The following is a 23,036-nucleotide window of genomic DNA, read 5'->3' as shown; positions in this document are numbered from 1 at the left end:
CATAACATGGCATTAAAATGAAAACGATCAGCGCTACCAATCAAAACTAAATGATAAGGATTTCACACTCCTGCCCGGTAAAAGGCACATTATTCAGGCTGTCCCCATCTCCAGCACCAAACTCACGCCCGCCCTACACTAACTAGGCAGCATGTGTGGGTAATTTGCAAGCAGTTGATGTTGATTAGCTGGGTTATGACACCCTGCAACCTTGGCTGCAGCTTACTACTAAGACACACATTCTCCAATTAGCCCTGTGACGTTTGGCTATCAGGCCTTTACGGAGGCCATTAGAGGGAATTATGTGAAAAGTCTGTAGGGCTTTACAGCAACACACACACACACACACACATCGTCACAAGCAGGCATAGCCGCACATGCAAACTTCATGTGTGGAAGAAGCAATGCTGTAACTTAGAGCGTTAGTTGCAGTAAAGTTCATGGATGTAAGCAGCCACTTAAAGCTTCACTGAAAACTCCACAGCTAATGATGTGTACAGGATAATAAGTGCACGGTGTTCTCTTTTTTTTATTACATATTTCACAGCGCCCCACTGAACTGCTCTTATCCCCTACATAAATGTAATATGAACTCATAACAGCAAAATTGTTCTTTGGGAACTTTGTTTTTCCAGCCATACTGTGGCTGGGAGGGTGAAGTAATTCAATCCGCCACTCAAGAGTCGTGGTGTGAAACAACAAGAAGACAAGGCTAAGCACTATGTGATAAAACCCACCTCGCCAGCTGTTTGTTACTAGTAGCAGCTACACTGGACTTTATTAAAGGTACCAACATCGGAAAAAAATTCTTTTGGTTATATAGACAATACTATGAACCAATAATCCATTTCTTGTATAAATATGTGCCAGATTAATGCTGGGTTAAAAACTGATCATGATAGACACCACCTTACATTGAAGTTAACCAATTTAGCCTATTTATTAAGGTACACAGGTAATGAATTCTGTATCAACACAACAATGAGCAACACATACAAATAAATACAGATGCACATATACATAAAAAAATAATAAGGATAAGGGAATTATGTCAACTTCATGCACATTAAATAAAGAATGCAAGTGAAATCTGGAGGTGAAGCTGCTGCACTGCACTGAGGTTAAGGGTCAGAGAGGCTGGCCAGGACGGAGTATCTCCAGATGGCACAACAACCTCCACACACAATGCAACATCAAGTCTCTCAGGACAGGGAATCACGGATACTTTTAGACTGTAAAATCCATCTCACAGGGGCAACCTCGTCCCCATCGGCTGCAGCCTCCAGAAGGGAAGATCTGCAGGCACGGACGATAAGAAGCCCAAGTAGCCATGAACTAACTCGCCTCAGGAGACCTTTTGGAAGCCAACAGGGAATAATGGGTGAAGGAGCTCCTTTATTAAGGGATGTGATTGACTGTTCATGAGCCACGGAGGGAGAACGCTTGGGGTTTGCTCATGCGACTCAACTTTGTGTTTTCATTATGTGCTTCCAAGGCTATTTGCATCTGGTGCACTAAAGTGAAACTATTGGACATTCCATTGAATAACTTTTTTTACTGATATTGATGAAGCGTTTCTTGTTGGTACATATATTATATATTTCACCCAGAAAAGTAATTGTTAACTGCAGCCCTACATTAACTCACCCTACCAGACTATAGTGCATGTTCACTATCTTGTATCTTTCTTTAATGCAACAATTCATATGCTATTGATTTCTACTAAAAATGTAACATTATATTTGATTTATGCAGGAGAACTACCAGCTAGGCCAGCAGCTCTGTGAGGCTGTATTTAGGCCCAGCAGTGGTAGAAATAATGTTGACCATCTTTTATTAAGTTGTTAGACAGGGGGAAATTGAATTACTAGCACTAAAAGGCGAGCACTGTTGAGTGTCTGAACATTACCAGCTGAACAACTATTTGGTCATAATGTATTGACTAAATAATAAGGATCTTGTAAAGTTGACGCAGTTCATCTTCAGGTGTCATGAATCAAGTTTATTCTAAGCAACATTTATTAAGCTCATGGTAGAACTGTAAGAAAAGTCTAGGAATAATCAAAGACTGTAGGATACATCACCTGGTAACAATGGATGTCCACACAAAATGCGGTACAGATTAATTGTGTACAGTTTGTGACATTTCACAGGTTATTTGAGAACTCTAGCCTGCTGGTGGCACGAGATGAAAAGCCACCGGATCAAAGTTGTGGACCGACTGACCAACAGACTCACTAAAATTGACATCCCTACAGGGCTTTTTGATTTCAATTTTTTGTCAGAAAATGGTCAAAATGCTTTTTCCTCTTTTGTTCTGACTGGGAACAGATAATCCAGCTGCAGTAAATCATGTGATATCTGCTAAAGCACAGAGCAAAAGCAGGGCATGTTCAATATCACGCAGGAAAACAGCTACTGCATCAGATTGCTGAATCAAAATGCATAGAGGCAAGTCCAGCAGCAGTCTCTCCACCTTGATTCACATCCTCAAAATGACTCCATTACCGTGACAAGAGGTAATATTCTAGCAACAGAGCTCAATGCTTTCTTGGCATGCGTCGCGTACGGGTGACAGATTTAGTGCTGTTCTTGGATCCTATTCGGTCGAAATGGCTTAATAAAGTGCAGCTGACATTTTGAGTACAAAAGTGGAAGCCTGAAGTTGAGAGGTTGAAGCAGGGACGCCAGGACTGTTTCCTATCCAGCCCAAAGTGTGCGTGAGTGTGCAGAGCCGCTAAAACCACCAGAATCTGATCGACAACAGTACATGCGGTAACTGTCAGGACCCTCTTCCACTGGAAGGGGACTGAGCTGCAATATTAGTAGGGAGACAATCTTGGCAACGACTACCAAGTTCTCAAGTGGGCTTCCTGTGTGGGAAGCCTGGAGCGACCAGAGAGACCAGATGAAAGATGAGATAGTCATCCACAGGAGCCATCTCAACCATTCTGGGACCTTAATATTACATCATGATGTGAGACATTGCTTATAGGTGTTGACAATAACCTTAAAAATTGTGAAATATTGCTGGAAAACAATAATAATCAAAAGAAATCCCCATTCAACGGTAAACCCAATGCTTAATCCTAAAATAGAACCTTCCAGAGATGGGAACAGGCCAGAATGACTTCATTTTCGAAAACTCCAAAGGTCAACAGCTTAAACTGGCTCTCGCAGATACAGAAATACAAGAACACACGCATACAGCCATAAACCACACACAAAGAAGCCTTAATTCCTCACGGTTACAGACACACAAAGGGTCCAGCAGAACAACACTGAGGCAATCCTGTTAGTTTTCTTCACTCACCAACAAGCCAGACCAGTTCTTGGAGTGTGTACATGAATGAGTGTGTGTTTCTGTGTGAGATCCCCCCCAACCCCTCCTCTCTTTTCCCACTACTCTCTCCCTCCTAGACATGCTCTGATGGAGAGATAAGTTGAAGGTCATTCTGAGAGAACAGAGGCTCGGCTCAGGAATGTGTGGAATGACACTCTCTTGTTCTGTGGACAAAAAGCATATCAGAGGCTGGTATGGTGTCATATGGGCCTGTGTCATCACCGCCGTCAATGTGAGTCCAGGACTGATGACTTGATTTGGGAGAGCATGCAGGGTGACATGCACACTCAGCACCTAGTAACAGCCCCAATTTTCTTTGATTATCCTGCTTTATTATATTTTACTATGTGGAAAACTCCAAGACATAAGTGAGATAAGACTAAATTTGAGGGTAAATTACCAGAACTGGCAAACCATCAGTGTAAAACTTAAACAACTTTCTCTTCTCTCTTTCTCTTTTCTGCAAAAACTTTCTCTTGTGTGCAGCTATTAATGCAACCAAAGCAGCTGTTATGGTGCTAAAATCCTCGGAAAGCAGTGAGACGCACACTTGTAAATAAGATTGGGGAGAAAAATGGGACGCACTTCTGAAAACAGATCTCTTTAAAGAATCTTGTAAAAAATATGATTCCTTTTTTCTTGGTGCCAAACTGTCTCTTTTCCAAAAATGTAAACTCCAGATCCTGATATCACACGAACGCATCAAGAACCACTGACATCAAACTGATGAAATGCGAACAGACTGCAGCAATATTGAGTTTGAAAACTGATGTTTGGATAGGCAACAGAACATGATTTTTTTCTTGCACTGTATCCATTAGTCTCAGGCCCATTACTCAAAAGTATAAAGAGATCCAGCTGATACACCAAGGATATAGACACAGTGATAACTGAGTTCTCTATTGGCAATGTGAGTCTTGCTCTGCTCAAACACATTAATAATGTGTTGGAGACATGTGAGCCTCCCAGCTGCTCCGATCCAGAGCCGAGGAGGCCGGATGAGTCAGCATGTGAGCTGGAAGAAAATGAATATGGCTGCAGATCTGTCACAGAGCATGAGAATAACCTTGCCAAGTTCACTGCTGACATATTAAGATCCAATAACCACCAAAATGTACAAGCATGGACATTATTATGGAAATTCAGTATAGATGCCTTCAGGCTTAGAAATTAAACATGATATGTCATAGATTATCTACAATGTCTCCATTAGCAGAGATGAGACACGTTTTTTTGTCTGCAGACTCAAGTTTGATATATGGTACGATGGGTTTACTTTAATGACTTTTTAATATTCCCTAGTGTGGCTTCAAGGAACCCTGTGGAATTTTGGCTCACCAGGGCTGCGATATGAAAATGAGTAAACACCCAGATGACATGATTTGTAGTCTTGTCCTGTGCAGTGGATTCATCCTATAAAATACAGGAAACAACAAACAATAAACCTCAGCTATCTGAGGTCAACTAATGCAGTGTTTTAGGTCATCTTCTGGCAGACTCTAACAAAGCAATATCAGCTCTGTAATGACCATGAACTAGAGTTACTTTCCAATCTTTATTCAGTTGAAGAGAATTATTTCTTCATTTTACATTCAGATTTTGTAATGTTTTCCGTCAAAGCCTTCGCCTCTCTCCCAAACAGCCCCTACTTGGGTGTACTCTGTTTCTGAGCACTCGTGAAACTTCTACTCTCACATTTTTGCTCTCAAACAAACAGCTTTTAGTCCACAGGCAACAGTATGCAAGGACATTGACCAACTATCACTGTTTCCTTGCAAGAACACGTACTTCTTACGGCGTCCCTGAGGGATGGTTATTGTGTAACTGGGTTCATCCGTTCCTGCCGTCCAGGACTTATTATAGGCACTTCATTTGTTTTCTTGTAGGACTTTTTGGAGCTAATATATATATTCCAGTGTCCATAGTTTTTACAATAATAGCTACATATTATAGCCATATAGCACATAATCTTCCCAGTCAACACAATTTTTTTATACGACTATTTTGGTGTAAACGCCTTACCACCAGTGCAACAGATAGCCTTCCGTTGTTTAGTCTCTTAACGGAAAATCTACTCGCTGCTTGATGCTTGCCGGGTGTTAATTCTGGACCCTGCACAACATTAGGCCAATTTTTTTTCACATTCAGCTGCCTAACATGAAATTTCTGTTGCAGCCTCCTCTGTATACAGCTTTAACTATGGCGAAACTAAAGAAAACTAATGCTGTTGGTGCTGTCAGACAGACCAGTATAGTCAGCTCCCTGCCACCTCCTTTCCACACCTCCTATGTGCTGTATGTCAAAACATGTGAAGCCAGGACTGGACGGAATCCAGAATGTAGTCTGCCGCATCTCCAACGAGTCACGACAAGAAGTTACGACCCTACGTTCACCTACTCTGACAGTCAGTGACCCCCTCAAAATTGCAAAATACTGTGCAGTCGGAGTCTGGAATTATCTTATCAGTCAAATCACTCATATGAAATGAAAAGGGTATATACTTCAAAGTTTAGCCACGTCTATCGGCTGAAGAGAGGGTGACACAACATCTGTAAGATTTATATTTTGACAACTGCCATAAGACACATAACAAAGCACTAAAAAGCAAGACAGAACATTTTAAGATTTCAAATATCTTATCTACAGTAAAGAACATGCAATTTAAGTTACTAACTTTGATGCATAGCCAAACAGATCCATGTAAATATCCATTATTAGGCCTAGTAATTGCATCAGTTTTTTTTTATGTGGTTAATGCAAAACATAGGATGTCTTTGTGAGAGAAGCACAATTTGTCTCCTGTTTCTTGGTCACATCTACCCTTGATATTGATTATTGGATAGCTATCTGACACAAAATGTCGACTGAAAGAACAAGAAAACTCCACGGTGTACCTGTAAATGTACGGATTGATAATGTAAACCTACTTCTTAAAGCACACAGACAGAAAAATTGCATTTCAATATTGTGAAATTCGGTTTCTGGAGCACACCTGCTGACAGAGGTCACGAGGCCCTTCCATCACTTTGGTGGTCCCTGCACTGCCAGCCGGTTACCACACTCACAATGGACCACACATCCAGCTCAAAAGAGGAAACATCAGGGCTGAAAGTGAGCAGTGGGTCAAAAAGTGGACCAGACTGGATGTGCTTAGATAAGCGGAACTGGAGGGATCTGCCCCTCAGAGCAATCCAGCAGACAGGGTGCCAGCACACAGCCTCCAAACACTGCAGCTTTTGAATAAAGCAGCAAGCATTGGGAGACTTTTAATTCCACTCCCTGCTTTGTCTCCTTCATATTTTCTTTCGCCAATATGGTTCTGCAGCTGTTTTTTTTTTTTTTCACCGCTCCAGATGGGAAACTATACAGGAATGTTTTCTCAAGCCTTCTCTACGGTGACCAGACACACACCATCCCCTCCTTTGTGCCTTCTTGTTTTACAGTATACAAAGCTCCTTTCAGTACCTCAACACAATCTTTGTACAGACTTGACAAGCCGATGATGTCACACTTGCTAATCAGTGTACAACTCGCTCGTTTAGCATGAGCTTTCACAGCGGAAATGTTGCACCTTAAAAAAAAAAAACCTGTTCCTGTTCCTCCTGACAAACAGCCAACATCTTGAGCGAGCACCATGCAACCCACAAGAGTTGTAACATCTCATTTTATTTCCTCATTTCCACTTCCAAAACTTGAGCATTACTTTAAGAATTTCTACAAAGACAAACAAGTTAACAACTTGGCTTGCAAAAAGCGTTCTCTCCGATTTTTCAGTGCATGAAAAGCATCTGCCAAAAGTATTTATATCCCATGCGCACAAAGGATGCTCCACTGCAGAACCTTTTAAGCAGGTCATTAACATTATCTGAGGAGAGATTAAACAAGACTCTCCCAGTGCTGTCCAACTTCCCACACTGAGAAAGTTGTGTTTATTCTAAACCAACAAATCTTACAAACCTGCACCAGGCACACAGGCTTCTTTATAGTTTCACCAAACCAAATATCTAAGCGACGCATTCCTCAAGCATGCCTTGCCACAGCATTTCCATACTTGGGGTTAAGATGAAGACAAGTGAGTTATTAAGCTTGACGTGAAGATTTTCGTCTTTGCTTGGCACCAAAGCAAAAGCTTGACTCTATGTGGCTTAAATACAGGGTATGAATGTTATGCATCAAAGAAAAAGATAAAGCTTTGTGTGCTTTACTTCATTTGACTGAATATTTATACTATAAATATAATTCACCTCAGGTGCTCCTGGATTTTAGCTCCAAGTTTTGTCCCCTTGAGCTTCTTGATCACTTTCTCCTGACGGGCCTCATTCTTTTGTTAGGGTCCTGGGCTTTTGCCTTCAAGACGCACTTGTTTACGATTTACAGATTAAGCTCTGGAATGAACGGCACAAAGGCAGGATATTTTTGAGGAGGTATAAAAAGCTTTGTTGAACAAACAGGCTAATTGACTAAAGTGAATCATGTGTTTGTGGGCGAGTGTTCCTCCTCTGATTCCAGCTGGATGATTCCTGTTCTGGTGATGTGGGGAGGTGCAGTTTTACTTTGCGTGTTGACTTTTACTCTCCCGTGTAGGAGCTGGACAAACAGCTCAGTCAGCTGTGAAAGCCATGTGCGACGGTTTCCTCTGGAGACGCGACAACAGGGGAGGTGGGCAGGGTGACACTACAACCAGGTGATGGTAGATTACTGTAATCCCTGTTTAAGGGATGTAAATGATATGCAGCTCATGAACGCCGTCTCTCCCCAAATAAAGCTCCTTTTTGGCACTTGAACCTCTGGAGTTGTTACAAAAAGTAAAACAGTAAAGTTTATGGAGACTCCTGAGGTGCAAGCTCATGGCCACATGCTGGGAAAATCTCACTACCCTGAACTTCATTACCATGGTGTATTTTCTAACTTGCATGTCATGTGTCTGTCAAACTACAACCCTATGGTCTTGCTATGGTTGCACCGTGTAATTTTAAGTGACTTGCAGGAACTAGCATGGATGTAAGGTTACAAAGACACCATTCATGATGAATGCTCCAAAGGGATGACCCTCACTTTCCCCCCCCACCAGAGTCCAGACTTAATATTTAGCTGCAAACATTCCATATTTGGACACACCGACAAGAATCGAAGCATCAAAACCACCATGTTGCATTTTTTCCTCAGAGAGTCATACTTGATTAATCAGAGGTTGGGGAGGGGAGAGAGAGAGAGAGAATAAACGTGTGCTCAAGATGAGGAGAGAACCATCTGAGAAAACAGTAAAAGAGACACTGAGGGCTGGGAAAGAGAGAGGGAGTGAGTGCGAGGCTTTCAAAGTCAAAAGCGGCTACTTGTCATTTCAGCACGATGGCACAGGATTCTCTTGAAGAGTTATTTTGCTGCCCCTCACCGCTGAGTGAGTGGAGTCTCCAGTCTGGCCCCCTAGAGTTTCTGCATCATGTAATTTAACTCATGGTCCGCAAAACACCACCAAGAGAGCCTCAAACAGGATGGAGAGAGACATAAAGCGCAGCAGCCGTTCATGGATGACAGTGATTCTGTGCTTTTACTGCCAGACAAATGAGCGCAAAAACATCTGAGAAAGCATTTCCACTGATTCTAATAGCGAAGTTAATTCTGTTCCTAGTCTGTAAACAAGGGATCCTGGCGAATGAGCTAAAACTACGACCTGCTTATGTTCAGCCTTTTCCATACCTGTACCAGCGGTGGCCATTTTATAGCCCCTTGACTTCATGGCGCTGGCATGTTCTTCTCAACACAAAAGGTGGAGATTTGTTTTCCTAGTCCTGCCGAGCCACGTCTTGGCTATTCTTAGAGACATTATGGTTACATAAATGGATTGCTACAGGAGCACAGAAAAAGAACTGAAGTCAGCTGCCAAGGCATACGACTTACAGCTACATTGTGTGTGAGGCAGCACATGATCTGGCTGGATAATTGATTTAGAGGCATCTCATGGCCACACAGAAAAACACAGCTGAGAATCTCCGGAGAAGCATGTCTCCACAATGGATGAGAACACTTCGATCCTGCTACCATCCTTCTATTCCCATCCCATCCTTCACTCCTTGTTAGGTGGTGAACAAAGACAGGAATTTAATTTCTGTCACTTCAGTGTGTCAGGGTGAAGTGAAAAGTCGAGGGCAGTCGGATAGGTAGGCCTTGGTGGGGCCTCATGTATGAAACAATTCCCTGGCGAACACCCAGCCTGACATCTGATTACCCCCAGCCTGGGTACAGACTTCTGTGAGTCGAGTCAGAGGAAGGTCATAGATGAAAGAGATGTTTGATCAGAGCTGTCAGCCTGCCCCCTAATGTACACGCTTACATAAATATTGACTGGATTTTTCGAGGGCCATGTAAATCGCTCGGCGGTAAAACGGCGCAGAGATAGCTGAAGCGCGATCGACAAGGTCCTCTATGCTTTGAACATGTTTGAAAAGTGTTGACTTTCACCACTTGATGAATCGCTCGCTCTTCAAAGAAATCCCATGACAATAAAGCGTGTTTGCCCACATGAATGGATGTGTAACATACATGCTGATGTCCGCTGGTTCCATGCAGCTGTGGGCGAGACTGAAAACTCCATCCACTTATTTAGCACTTGCAAATGGAGAGTGATCGATGAGAAAGCCATTTGTCTGGACACATTTTCAAGGAGCCTTAAAAAGGTTGGCTCAAGAAAGGATTTGGGTATTTGTCTAAAAAAAAAAAAAACCTGACTGATGACTACCTGACAAATGATGTTGTGTAAATAAACCGGAGAGCGGATAAAGCCAGGCTTGTGAGCTGCCCTGTTCGTAATGTTTTCTGAGAGAGAAGAGCTTAGGAGGAGAGCGACTGTGGAAAAAAAAAAAACTGTCTATTGTTGCTCTCTGCACAGTAAATCTCTCAACAAAGGTCACAAAGTGCAGCACATTTGGTTCAGATCAGTAAGGTCGTGACCCACACAGGGTTTATTTGGACCTTTGCACTAAAATAATCACAGCGTTTCGACTTCTGCTGTGACAGACATTAACAGTCTGGAACCACTTCTCTTTCTAACCCCTACCTGAAATGTGAACTTTGGGGGCCGGAGTCAGTGCCATGAACGTTTCCTAATTATTGTTTGAATTATGTGAGTTCTGGAAGTGGAAATGTTTCTTACACGAGGCGAAATGCTTTTCTGGAGGGAAGGAGAGGATGTCAGCATTATGTGGTGTGGTTGTGGTTTGTCTGCAGGAGCTGGTCGGCTACTTGGAGGTAAGGGACTGGGAGGAGGTCCAGATGAGACAGAGGCGCTTTCATTTTACCTTTATGTACAGAACTCCGTCAGACATGCGGCTCTTATTTTCACAGCAAGTTTAGCACACAGTGATAATGTCTGAAAATATTACTTTTACATCAAATCCAGAAGCAAAAAAGATAAGGAAGGCAATAGTGTTGATAGAGAAGGTGCAGATGTTGGAGAGTTTGTCCTGGGTGGCCATCCCAGCGGCATTCGCCCCACATTGTGCAAGACTGTTTTCTCAGAACAGGCTGAGCTCAAGCCGTGCTGTTCAAACAGCACCAACTCACCAAAAATCAGATAAAGGCCTTGTCTTGATGTGCCAAGGGACAGCTGGGAGAGGGCTTACATTTCTTTGGCTCCAATTCAAGGAATTTGAATCATGGAGCACACCCTTTACCTGCAGATACCTCTTTTGAATCTTCGACTGCAGACAGCAGCCGTGCATCACAGCAAACGCTATAGCTTGTGTAGACGCTCAAGAGTTCACGTCCAACATGAATAAATGTTTTTATTTCTTCTAGTAAAGTCCATTATAGAGCTGAGGCTTTTTTCTAAATCATAAGCCCAAAAATAAAGGGCCTTGTGTAAGATCTGGTGTGTGTGGAAGCCAAGTCCCGGCAGTCAGCATGCCTTTGCTGAGAGACAGCAGCTGTTGGCCTGATATAGCAGAGAGGCCACAGTGTTAAAACCAGCCTTGTTTGTTCACAGTCTCTCTCTCTCTGTCTACGAAAGACTACAGATGGTTTTCCTTAATGATCTCAGAGGAAAAATTAGGACATTCATAGTTTCGCTGTAGCAATTAAAGCATAAACAAACAAAGAAATTGAGGAATGATGTCAAATTTAACTTAAACAAAGAGATTTCAGAGCCAAACTTGCCTTTCCCCCATATTGTGGCCCAAATCTGCTTTATCTGCATCAGTCCTGCTTCAGGTAGCTGGATTCCTGAGCTCTCATATTTTCTGTTGTTTTTTTATTCCGTTATCACCCAAAAGTGCGTGTCCTGGCAGATTAAGGCTAGATGATGCCATGTGATAGGAAAACAAAAGAGAAATGGATATCTGGTGTAGATCCAGGTCGTGTCTGGGAGATGGTGGTGACCTTGTGCTTAGCAGAGCTAGACAGAATTTAACAGGGGTTAGTCGGGTTAACAGTCATGAGAAGAAAAAAAGGCCCTCTGCATATGGACCCAAAATTATTCTCATTTTGGAGCCTAACTACTGATTCTGTGACGTAGGTGGAAGAAAATTAGAGCTTATTATTGCAAGGTACAAGACTGCACTTTGTTAATTTGTAGTCTATGTGGACTCCCTGATGCACACAAACCAGATTACTTCTTTACACTGCAGAAGAAAACACTGCCTGCCTCAGCCTGCGATAATTTTCCATCTTTCCTCTTGGCACTTTCAGCTTTCCACCATTTACTTTTAAGGTAAACTGTCGCAGAAGATGGCAGTGTGGAAACTGCAGTGACAAAAGGCTTAATTTCCCTGTCTTCAAAAGTAAGCCCAAGGCAGCAGCAGGGCTTATGGTGTTATGAACGTTTAAAAAGACCCTACAATGGACTTACAAAGGCCTATTGTCCGGCCACGACAGGCATGACGTTAGAGACATTAGACGTTAAATTATACTTCTTTCTCCTTTCTTGGCCTGCTCCGACTTTCTGCTTCGAGACTACTGTTTTCATAAGATGGCAAAGGGGGAAAATATTCTCTTTCAAGTTTAGCTGGGAACTCTTACCCAGGGGGATATCCTTTACCACCTGCACATATCAATCACACCAGCGCTCGGCTAGAATACGGAGCGAAGAAGGGGAAAAAATCTGCTTGGATCTCCCTCCAAGATGCAGACAAAATGGCTGCCGCAGTGTGTCTGCTGGCATACCTTTCTGATTAAATGCTACATATTCTTGCTGAGGTTCTAATCAAAGCACCCCTCTGTTAGTGAGGAGTAAAGGTATCTTTATTGACACCTCGGCGTTGACCTTGGCACGGGGCTCTGTGCTCTCAGCCGGTGGTCCCAGGCTTCTCCTGAGCCTGCCAGTTATTTTCTCTGTCTGAGCATTATCGTATGTCATAATCTACAGGAATTTGTGGACACAACCTATTCAACCCCAGGTACAAGGTGTACCATTTTAAGGAGAGGACAATATGCGCATTGGATTGGTGTGAACACAAGAGACAAGTTATTAAACATGTGCTTTTAATAAAACAGATTAATAGAACAGCAAGGCCAAGCTGAAATACAGAAATTCCACTTTTTTTAAGTGCATTACTGAGCAGCTACTCACAGATGGGCTCCGAATACTGTGACGGAAACTTAGAGCAGCTTTGTTCAAGCTAAGCCCTCGAACATTTAGTAATGAGAAAAAACTTATTTTTTTTGCACTCAGTGATACAGAACATGTGGCATATATCACTGCATATACACAGGTGGAATTAGAACACAGTGAAGTGTGTACTTCACAGGGAAGAGCACCTGTGTTTTCTCAGAGAAAGAAGGGAGAGAGCACACTGTACTTCCCACTATAGAATAATTCATCCTTTGAGGAAAAGAAAAAAAATAAGACATGAGCAGGGGTGTCTGAGGGAGGCGGCTGCAGAACATCTCTCTCTCTTTTTCTTCCTGTCCCTGAAAAGCTTGCTCAATGAGCCGGCTCTGACCATTCCTCCAGGCTGTTTGTCAAAAGGAAAGAGGAAGTCTTGAATGAGACAGAGAGGTAACACTTGAAAGGGAACATCTCTCTCTGGGGAACAAGAGAAAGGCCAAAGCAAAGCGGCGTAACAGAGATGGAGAACCACGCTGATGAACAATGTTGTCTATTTGCACACATTTGCATGAGAAAAGGCAGCACAGCAGCAGCCACCAGTTCCACTAGTTGGCTGGTGAATGCATGAAAGCTCGAGACCTTCTCAAGTGAGGCTGGGGAGAATTGGAGTGGTGGTGACACTAAAGTGGGTTGTGTTGTCAGGATTAGTTGGTAGGGTGAAGAAAACATTTTGATAAAGGAGGTCTACTCTGCTGCAGATGCAAACATGGACAGCCGTGGACACCATGGATGCATATTTGTTGTTATACTGCTATCTAGCCTGTGTAGTAGACTCCGTCCACATATACATGCTAATGCCAAGCCCTTGTAGCATGATGGACATGCAAACACACATTTAGGATGCATGTGGACTTCGGGAGATGACAAAATTTACCTCACAAGGACCTTTGCACAGATTTGCACACTTGAAGACATGCAGAGTATAACACTGTCCTTAGTAGCTTCCCCTCACTGCCAATCCAGTCATGGGTCAGCTGTACTAAACCAAACTGGAAACCACTACCAGCACCTAGCATCATTTACCATCCAGAGAAGGTCTCAACATCTTAAAAGTTGAAAAAGAGCAGGTGTGCCATCAATTTTTGCACCGCAGGACTACTGTACGTTAAGTTAAGGCACATGTGCAATAGTTTATTCAAGTCCACATGTGTTGATGTATTCCAATTAGCCCAGATATTACTGAACATCTGTCATGTACAGGAGGGACAATTATATACGGTGACGTCAACCCTGTGTGTTTTGCATCTGTTAAGTCCTAACGGAGCCTCACAAAATGAAACCTAACATCTGCTGGCAGCAGCCTCAGCCATGGCCACAGTGCTGCAGTGTGCAGTGATTAGAATCACTCCAGATTTGTTCTGAAGGTCGGGCTTTAACAGAAGGGATACTTTTGGGAAAGCTTTTTTGAAAAGTGTATTATCAAGCATCTAAATGTGCCCAATATTGAACTGATGTAATTACAATGTAAGCAAATGCTCAATGCACTTTGGAATATGTTCAGTCAGTACAGCAAACACATAGGAACTGCAGTGGTTTTAAATCAGGAGAAGCAGTGCATTATGCAGGTGCTAGAAACTGTTAGGGGGGAATCACACAGCAAGCAGAGGGGATCTTGCTGCAAAAACACAGTGGCTTACGCACATTCCACCAACCCTCTTCAGTTAAAAATGCTTCTGAAAACATATTCTTTAATAAACAGCCAATGCAATAGCTAAATTTAATCAAATTTGATCTGAAATGTCAAGACTGGCAGTTTAATCTCAGCTTAGTGAGCCAGACACACCGGGTTGGTAGGATTCATTTGCATTAAGCTGAGATAGAGTGTACTAGACTGCTGAATGCACTGCGTAGCTCGCCGCGCCACATTCATCATGTGTGATGTGACCGTCATTGCCTGCTCTACAGCGAGGGCAGCGACTAGAGGCACGTCCTCCTTAGCTCGCCAAGAATGCAAAGTACCTGAAGGCCAGCAAGCAGCTAGAATTAATGCTCAAATCATTAGCTCTGATCTTGGACTCCTCTTTGTTATCCAGCTGCCCTTGTTGATGGCCAGTCTTGCACTTTTCAAGTTCAGGGGAACCATTAAGCTTAATGATTTCAGAAGCTAAGATAAGATAAAGTGCTTCAGAATGTAATATAGGGAGACCATAAGGGAGGGACAGGGAAGCATAAAAAACTCGGGTTTGTTAAACTTTTCTGTTGCGCTGCTGCTACTCTTTAAAAGAAAGAGTCAATCCTACTGGACATGATTAACAACGAGTTGAGATTAAATTCATGCAGTGCTGTGGGAAATGAAATGAAGTCCACTTCATCATGTCACTGGAGCAACAACTGTAATGGTTCCATATGAGAGGAAGACAGGCGCACTCTGGCATTATGATTGATGAGCGAAACCTATAGCCTATAATCTGCTGTAGGGAGCAATGCCGGATCACACAGTGCCACACAAACCATGTTTAAATTACTGTCAGCATATAGCAATTTCCATAGAAACAAACACGCATGTGCCAGTGTCTGCTGCCAACACGAGAGAGAAGGAATCCTTGTAATAAAACAGGAAAGTCCCATCGTGTATCATCACGCTGTTGGCGGTGGTCATAAAACAGACTCACCAAGTCCCGGTTGTTGTGTCAGGCGAGACACAACTGTAGGCGTTGTTCAACTGAACTTCTATTCAACAAAATGTTCACAATCAACAAACAAGCTGCATGCATGTCAACATCTTGTGATTTATTCGTAAGTCTACCACTGAGGCTTGGCAGCTTGTTTCTCCACTTAATTGATTTCCCTGCATGGAGCCTTCCCTCACTCACCAGCTCCCATTTAGTTTTTATGTTTGTCATAACGCCCCTATCTATCAGCTTTAAGTGGAATATAGTACCTCTATAGAGGCCTAATGTTAAGGACTCTTGTTTTATTTGAAAAACTACCACGGTGACGTATTTTACTGTCATTTCGAGTCATTTCTGCTGACTGGTACTAAAAGCTCACACAGAACTGAGTAAAAGTCTTCAAGATTTCTGGCTCCTCTGCAGCAGAAACCGAGATTTACAACTCCTTAAATGCAGTAACACAAAGTTTTAACTGTGGTCTCTGCAATGAGGGATAAATCTGGTAAAAACTGTCATCACTTTCATTAGGCAGATGGTTTTAAGGATTGTGCCACTGTTTCCTGCTTTTGGTTTTTGTTCCTTGTGAGATTCCTGCTGTGATCATCTCAAGAGCAACACTGACATGTGGTGCTATTTTTAGAGCAGCTGAACAAAAGCCTTGAAGACTGCAGCAGCGATGTACTTATTAAAGTGTGATCTCTCACCCTCAGGTGGAGTTTCTTGGTGTGAGAACAGTTTTTTTTGTCAATTTGGTTACATGATGTAGTATATAAAGTATACTGTGAACAGACATGTGTAGGAAAATCATTTCTTTCACCATTCTTTACTCAAATTAATCTAAGAACTTGACTCTCATCCCAAAGGCAATGTGCTCTAGAGCTTAAAAGTTGAATAACCTTTAAGCCAACACGAACAGAAAGTGCTCAAAAAACACCTGGATTATTGTGTTTGGGTTGCGCCTTTGGTTGGTAATTATTGCGACTATTTGTAACAGGGCAGCTTTACTGTCACAACTAATAGCTTTGTGTAATTTCTGGTGTATTTATGACGCCAGAAAATCACGTGTAAATCTTAAATTGACTATACAAGAAGATGCTGTCCTATGTCATCGGAAACTTTGGAACGGTGCATGTGACAGCCAACTGTGATTATCTGATGGATGGAAACACCCTTCTTTTAGTCTCTGCAAAGCTAAAGAGAGAGGAAGACAAGCAGAAAGACAGCGTTAGGAACAGAGAAACGGAGAGAGAGTGGGCGGTGATTAACATGCTAGAGTCAGGATGCATTTCAGAGGGGCACTGGGAGGAAACGACGGGCCATTACAGCACAACTAAGGGTCTGTTAATCAGCCTATTAGGGCTTAATTGAGGGTAGTTAATTAGGAGTCGGTGGGTAGTCTGTGCTCGGGGGTCAGGGGCTGACATGAGAAGCAGCTGGCAGAGCAACCTGAGCCGATTGTTGCTGATCCATTTACACATGGCCAGTGATTGACTGGCAGGAAAATTGGCCTTAATTACGCCTGTCTATTTCTGTCCATTCTAAAACCTTTTAGGAGCCATAAATTAACCCACCAGCTCTGATGAAGAAGGAGCCGACTGGGACCGTGCTGGAGCAGAGCAAACACATCTACAGTACGGCCAGACTGTATGTCTCCACAAAAATCATCAGGCACCCGCTCGCCTTTGAGGACACAAGCTGTTTAAAACTGAGTGGAAAATACAATAAAGAAAACACAGACAAAAGCAGCCTTCTGGTTGGAGCAAGGCGTAAGCTCACCTCACACCATCTCTATACTGAGACGACTCCACATCTTAAAAATCTTTTTTTTCCCTCCCCCTCCCCACCTCATATGCGGAAAACAAAGATGTGCTTGTCCTCACTTCTTAAAACCAGCTCCGCATAGGGCAGCGGCTACCACCAGAAGCTGATTATGGACTCTTTAAAGTTAGATTTGATTTAATGTCCTGCTTCTGCCTCTGCTGGACCACGGGGCACAGGAATGTGGCTCGCTGCTAGGATTGGCCCGCTTAGCCTGGGGTGGATTCATCCTGTCTAGGGCCAGTCAAGAGCAACAGAGCGGGGCCACATTCAGCTTGCCCATCTGGGGAATAAACACGCTGCCTGCACAGGGGCCAAAATCCAATAAAGGGCCTGACAAAGACCTGCTTCTTGCCTCAGAATGCCAAACAACATGTGATCCCCCTTAGGGAAATAACTTCTATGTCTGTTCCTCATAGCCCTGCGGGTCAGAAATAACGCCACAGGAACTTTTGGCACATGTCCTGCTGAGGATGCCATGTGCTGTGACAACTTATTAGTGACAGTGGGGACTAGACAATTACACTATTCTGTTATAAGCTAGCGTTTATTCTCCAGGAGAGCCGATGACATGCTAATGGCACTTTAAAACATGAAAACGACTGTCAGATGACATTACATATCCTAATAAAAGAGAGCAATGATCATCGGTATATGATTTCACTCAGAGCTAAAGCCTGTTTATTGTGTTAAAATACAAGAATACCCTTCAGAGCATCACTGCACAAAACGCTTTTACATATAGATAGAATATTGGTAAACATTTAGCGAGTTGGCGACAATGAAACTGAGTTTTTGTCATAACCTAGAATGTCCAAAAGGAAAAAATAACTGACAGGATGGGTGACCTGATAGCCGAGTGGGTAGGGCACATACCACATAGGCGCAAATGCCATCAGCAGTAAGTCCCCGGTTTGATTCCCAGACAGTCAGACCTTTTCCGCAGGTCATTCCCCTTCTCTCTTTCCACATATTTCCTGTCTGCTGCTGCCATCCAATAAAGGCTAAATGCCAATAATAACCTGACAAAAAACAAAACAAAAAACGACAGGGGGGCAAACGACAAAAGGCAGCACTTTTCTTCTAATTTCTCCCAGCTTTGTGCAAATATCTCACTCCTTATAGCCCTGAATAGTGACTCCTGACACCAAAAAGGAACAGAGGCTCATTGGCATGCATGCTTGACCCACCTCCAATGCAGTTCACTTCACCTTTCTGTCAATCAAACACTATCTGGCTGTGTTTTATCCCGTCTGAGGCCTTGTGACTTGATACTTAAGGAACCGCAGGGAGGTTGGAGGTGTTTAGTGCTGCACTGTGGGTAACCTCGCAACTCATGCAGCAAGTGACAAGTAAAGACCTGCAGATGTGCTACCTTAAATAGTGTCAAAGCTGCATGTTTTAAATATAGACGTGACGTTTTTAACATCCACGATGGTGTTAACTTTAGTTGCAAAGGCCAAAACCCATCGGATCACTGAAGCAGATTGTGTTAAACATAATAAAGGTGACATGTATTTAAGGCAGCCTGTTTTGCATTTCCTTGAGCATATTGTGGAAAAAAAAACATGCATCTAAAACGGGTTAAATGACCAGCTAATGCAACTTGCATCATCTGTTACAAAACTGTGCTGGCACAAACATGACAGCTATTTTTGGTCCACGCTGTAAGAAATCTTGTTGTATGCAGTAGCTAACCCTGGATGAAAAGATTGTTTTGTCCAACATCAGCCTTCTTTTCTTCACTTTTCAATTCAACTGACACCTAGTTGGTATATTTATATCTACCTTGCCTTACCTGGGACACATTCCTATTGGCTCGCCACCCCTCTGACGCAAGAACACACACCTCATATAGAGACTGGCATGTCCCAGTGTCAGTTTATTTTAAAGTAGTTGTTGCTGTTCGCCCTCTGCGACCTAAGAATGTTTGCTGAGGATTTACAAGGCGACATTTACAACAGCAGCCCGGGCGTCTCCGCTCTCTTCCTATTTTCACACTTAGAAGCCCACACAGAAAACATCCCCTTCACCCCGAGAGCTCAGGCCATTCTGGGAATGCGACATTGGCTTAGTCATGTTGCACAAGCAAAGAGGCTTGAAGAAAGTGGAAGGTCACTTTTGTAGGAAAATACACAGCAGCGACCGACTCCTGCCTGAGTTCCAGCAATGTGAAGCGAGACTGAAGACAAAATGCTGGGATTACATTTACATGGTACACATTCACTAAGTAGCGTGTAAATAATCAATCAATGAGTAATCTAATGATATGATTAGAGAATAAGCCGGGTCTACAGAGCGAAGCAATCCCACTGTGAGACTGAATCCGGACTTATTTATCAAATCCTGGCGTAAACACGAGCAGATCCTGACCAGAGTGCTAAGATTTTTCAGCTTGCAGAGGGGCAAGCGAAAGCAAACACAACTCGAGGTTTTTATGAGAAAAATGTCTGTCTGAACAAGGAGGTATTCATGTGCTGATTCATAGCAGCCTGTAGCTCAGTTCGAGGACAGCCATCTGCTATCACACTCCCCCGCTAAGAGCCTGTTATAGAAGGACGAGCCGTGGATCATCATGTACATGTTACATCCATATAGACTTACTGGAACTAACACCTCTACTACGGGAAGAGCGAGGAGCTCCGTGGCTGTTGACTGTGCTGTGGTTTTCTGCCTCCTCAGGTGAACGAGCATTTCACTGCTCCATGTAATATGATTGCCCTTTTACAGAGCAGTCGATCTCCATAGCAGAGTTATGCTATGGCTGGTGAATGGCTGTCAAAATTATCGCCTCTGAAGGCTTGTAAACCGGATTTCATGTGTTAGAAAAAATATTTTTCTTTCCAGTGTAATGGAAAATGAAGGTAGTGACGCAGGTTTTATTATAAAAGCTGCATTAATCACTTTTTTCATTTGAAGAGTGGATCAAATGACTATGTGCAATGTGAAACGGGGTCATTTGTAGTTACAACCGTTGAGAATTACCACCAAAAACCTGAAGAGCTCTGTGTTGCCCGCTGGTTGGGTTTTCCAGCCGGCAGCTCTGCTTTCTGCTACCTTGATTCCAGCTGCAGTAGGCAGCTATTAGCGGTGAAAGAGCTCTGATGAACCCATTGAAAGCTGCATGCACAGCAACAAACACCAAACAAAGACCGGGACAAGCTAAGATACACAGCAGAGCACTTAGAAGCCAAAGAGCTACATGGTGGAGCTAAAAGGAGAGTGAATACTGCATTTACATTCTTGAATAGACGGCCAGAAACATGACTCCAAATGAAACCTAATGTCTGCTGGATTTAGCAAGTGCAACTTCATAAGGCGATAAAGTGTCTGTATTGTATTTTCGGGTTGCTCCACTGCCTCCCCAAGCATGCAAAAACAAGAAATAAATAATAATAATGCAGCTTTAAAATGAGGCTAACTCTAAAAATGGTGGACAAAAAGTGGCTCATTCAAGGTTAAGAAATGTTGGTATTAAAAATAATTTGAAGTGCAAACTAAGTAACTACATCAATAACCCTTATTATCAGCAATCAAGCAGACTAATAACTAATATCTGGGGGGGTGAAAACACATTTGCAGTACAAATGAAAATCTTGGTGTCGAAATTAAGAATAAAACTGCAACACAAAACTTTGTTGAAATGCCTTTGTTCATGTTCATGTATGTTTTACATGTTTAATTAAAATACATTTTTTCAACATTTATCCCATAAAAACACATTTTTAAATTAATATATTTAAAATACATTTATAAATTTGCTAAACTGAAAAAAAATCTGAAAAATGCTTAATTGATCATATATCAACCTGACCAATAATAAATCGACACGTTGCAAACTTCTCAGATCCAATGGACAAGAAATGAAAAGCTACTTGTTTAATTGACTGTTACTATGACAACTAGTGCTGGTACAATAATTTAATTAATTGTTTATTCAATGAATTGCTTCTGACATTTAAAATGAAAGGTTTTGGTTCATAATTTGGTAAACTGTCAAGTAAAAATTAGAAACATTTGCTTTTCAGGACTTCCTGCATTTTGTAAAGTGTAAAAGTCTGAGAAAGCTCATTTGAACTGTAAGATGTTCACAATCAGGAATGGTTTAAAAGATAAATTGGAAAAAAGATTGACTGATAATGAAATCAATCAGAAGCTGTAGCCTTAATCCCACCAAAGGACTCACATCTTGTTTGATTTACACACATTCTTAGAGCAGTCATTCTGAAAAGCACCATGAAATTAACTATTATGTTTTGTAAATGAAAAGATCATCAGCTGCTTGCTAAAAGTATGTCTATGACATTCTAATAGTCATCCATGTCATACTGTATGTGCCTGGACCGCAGTGCTTCCTGAGAGTTGTGATGAGAAACCAGATTTCAAAGTTTCTGCATTTCTGATGCAACGTGCCCCACATAGGGCGCTAAATAGGGCACAGCAGCAGGCTGCTGGTTTCAACCACAAGTTCAAAACATGAACATGAAACTGCCCTTAGGTGTTTGGGATTGATTTCCTTTGATTTGTCACTGTAAATTACTGAGTTCACAGACCACCTGGGGTTAAAGATGCAACCCACACAACTGAAAACTCTGTTATGACGTTGCATTTCATATTTGGACCTGAAAAACCATGACATGGAACTTTTTTGCTTCAACCAGTCAACAAAGAAGAGGGAGTCGAAACATGAACCACCTCCGCGATCAAGTTTCCCCTCCGATGAAAAGCACCAATGTGTCATATCAACTCTGAACTGTCTATACATTTCCATTTCAATGGTTGAATGTTTTATTTTGTTTGGTTTTGTCTGCTAATCCCTCACCTCTTGAAAAGAAAAGGTTACTTAATAGGGTGCTTTGCTACCTCCTTAGGCTCTTCGCGTCCGTGTTCTCCTCATTGGAGAGATTTCGTGACTTCACTCACAATAGCTTGAAAACAAGACAAACACAAGTGCAGCATTGTCCTACAGCAAAATCTGTACCCTCTTTTTCCGAGGCCAATAAAGACTGAATGGCTATCTCAGCATTAAACCCTACACAAGATACCTTCTTTAGTAACCAAATACAGCAACATCTGGCCCATTAACATGATTCCCCAACCTTCCTGAGCTCACACACGCCCAGGCCAACACACGCACGCAACCTCATAAAAGCAGCCATTGCAGATGTATGCAGACACACTTGTACACGTTCTTGCGACATATGAGCTAATCTCTGTGTGCACATCAGCCACTTGGAGTACCTTTCTGACCTCAAGATCTGAGTGAACTGCTGGTTCAACCTGCCCTTTGTGAGGGAATCTCGTGACAAATCTAAACCTGCAGAGACGCTCGAGGAGATTATAACTGAAAACTAACATCTTAGTTATGGCGTTGCTGTATTTACAACCACATCATTTAGAACCATAGCATGAGGCTTCTGCCAGAGGACTTGTGGCATTTTTTAGTCACTACTTAGCATCCGACTGCAAGGATGACAGGATAGAGCGATCAACACAGTCCAGATGTTGGAGTCTTCTTTTCTTGTAAACACTTTCCACAAACATCTCTGGGAGCAATGCGCTGGTCAAAATGCTCAGGGGGCAATTTCGCTGAGGTTTGACAATAAAGCCTGCGACAAACCATATTTGTCATCTTGTGGCGCGCGGTAATACACACTTGCAA

At 42.5% G+C, this 23,036-nt stretch overlaps 1 protein-coding gene across 4 annotated transcripts in view; it reads right to left on the bottom strand.

Annotated features, from left to right (window-relative positions):
- Positions 1-23,036, bottom strand: part of pdzrn3b (PDZ domain containing RING finger 3b) — a 98,753-nt gene that overhangs the window by 64,395 nt on the left and 11,322 nt on the right. The window lies entirely within an intron of this gene.

This window comes from Amphiprion ocellaris, chromosome 5 (genome assembly GCF_022539595.1).
Source record: "Amphiprion ocellaris isolate individual 3 ecotype Okinawa chromosome 5, ASM2253959v1, whole genome shotgun sequence".
NCBI lineage: Eukaryota > Metazoa > Chordata > Actinopteri > Pomacentridae > Amphiprion > Amphiprion ocellaris.
The sequence above is the reverse complement of the archived record's forward strand: the minus strand, read 5'-3'. Positions and strand labels throughout refer to the sequence as shown.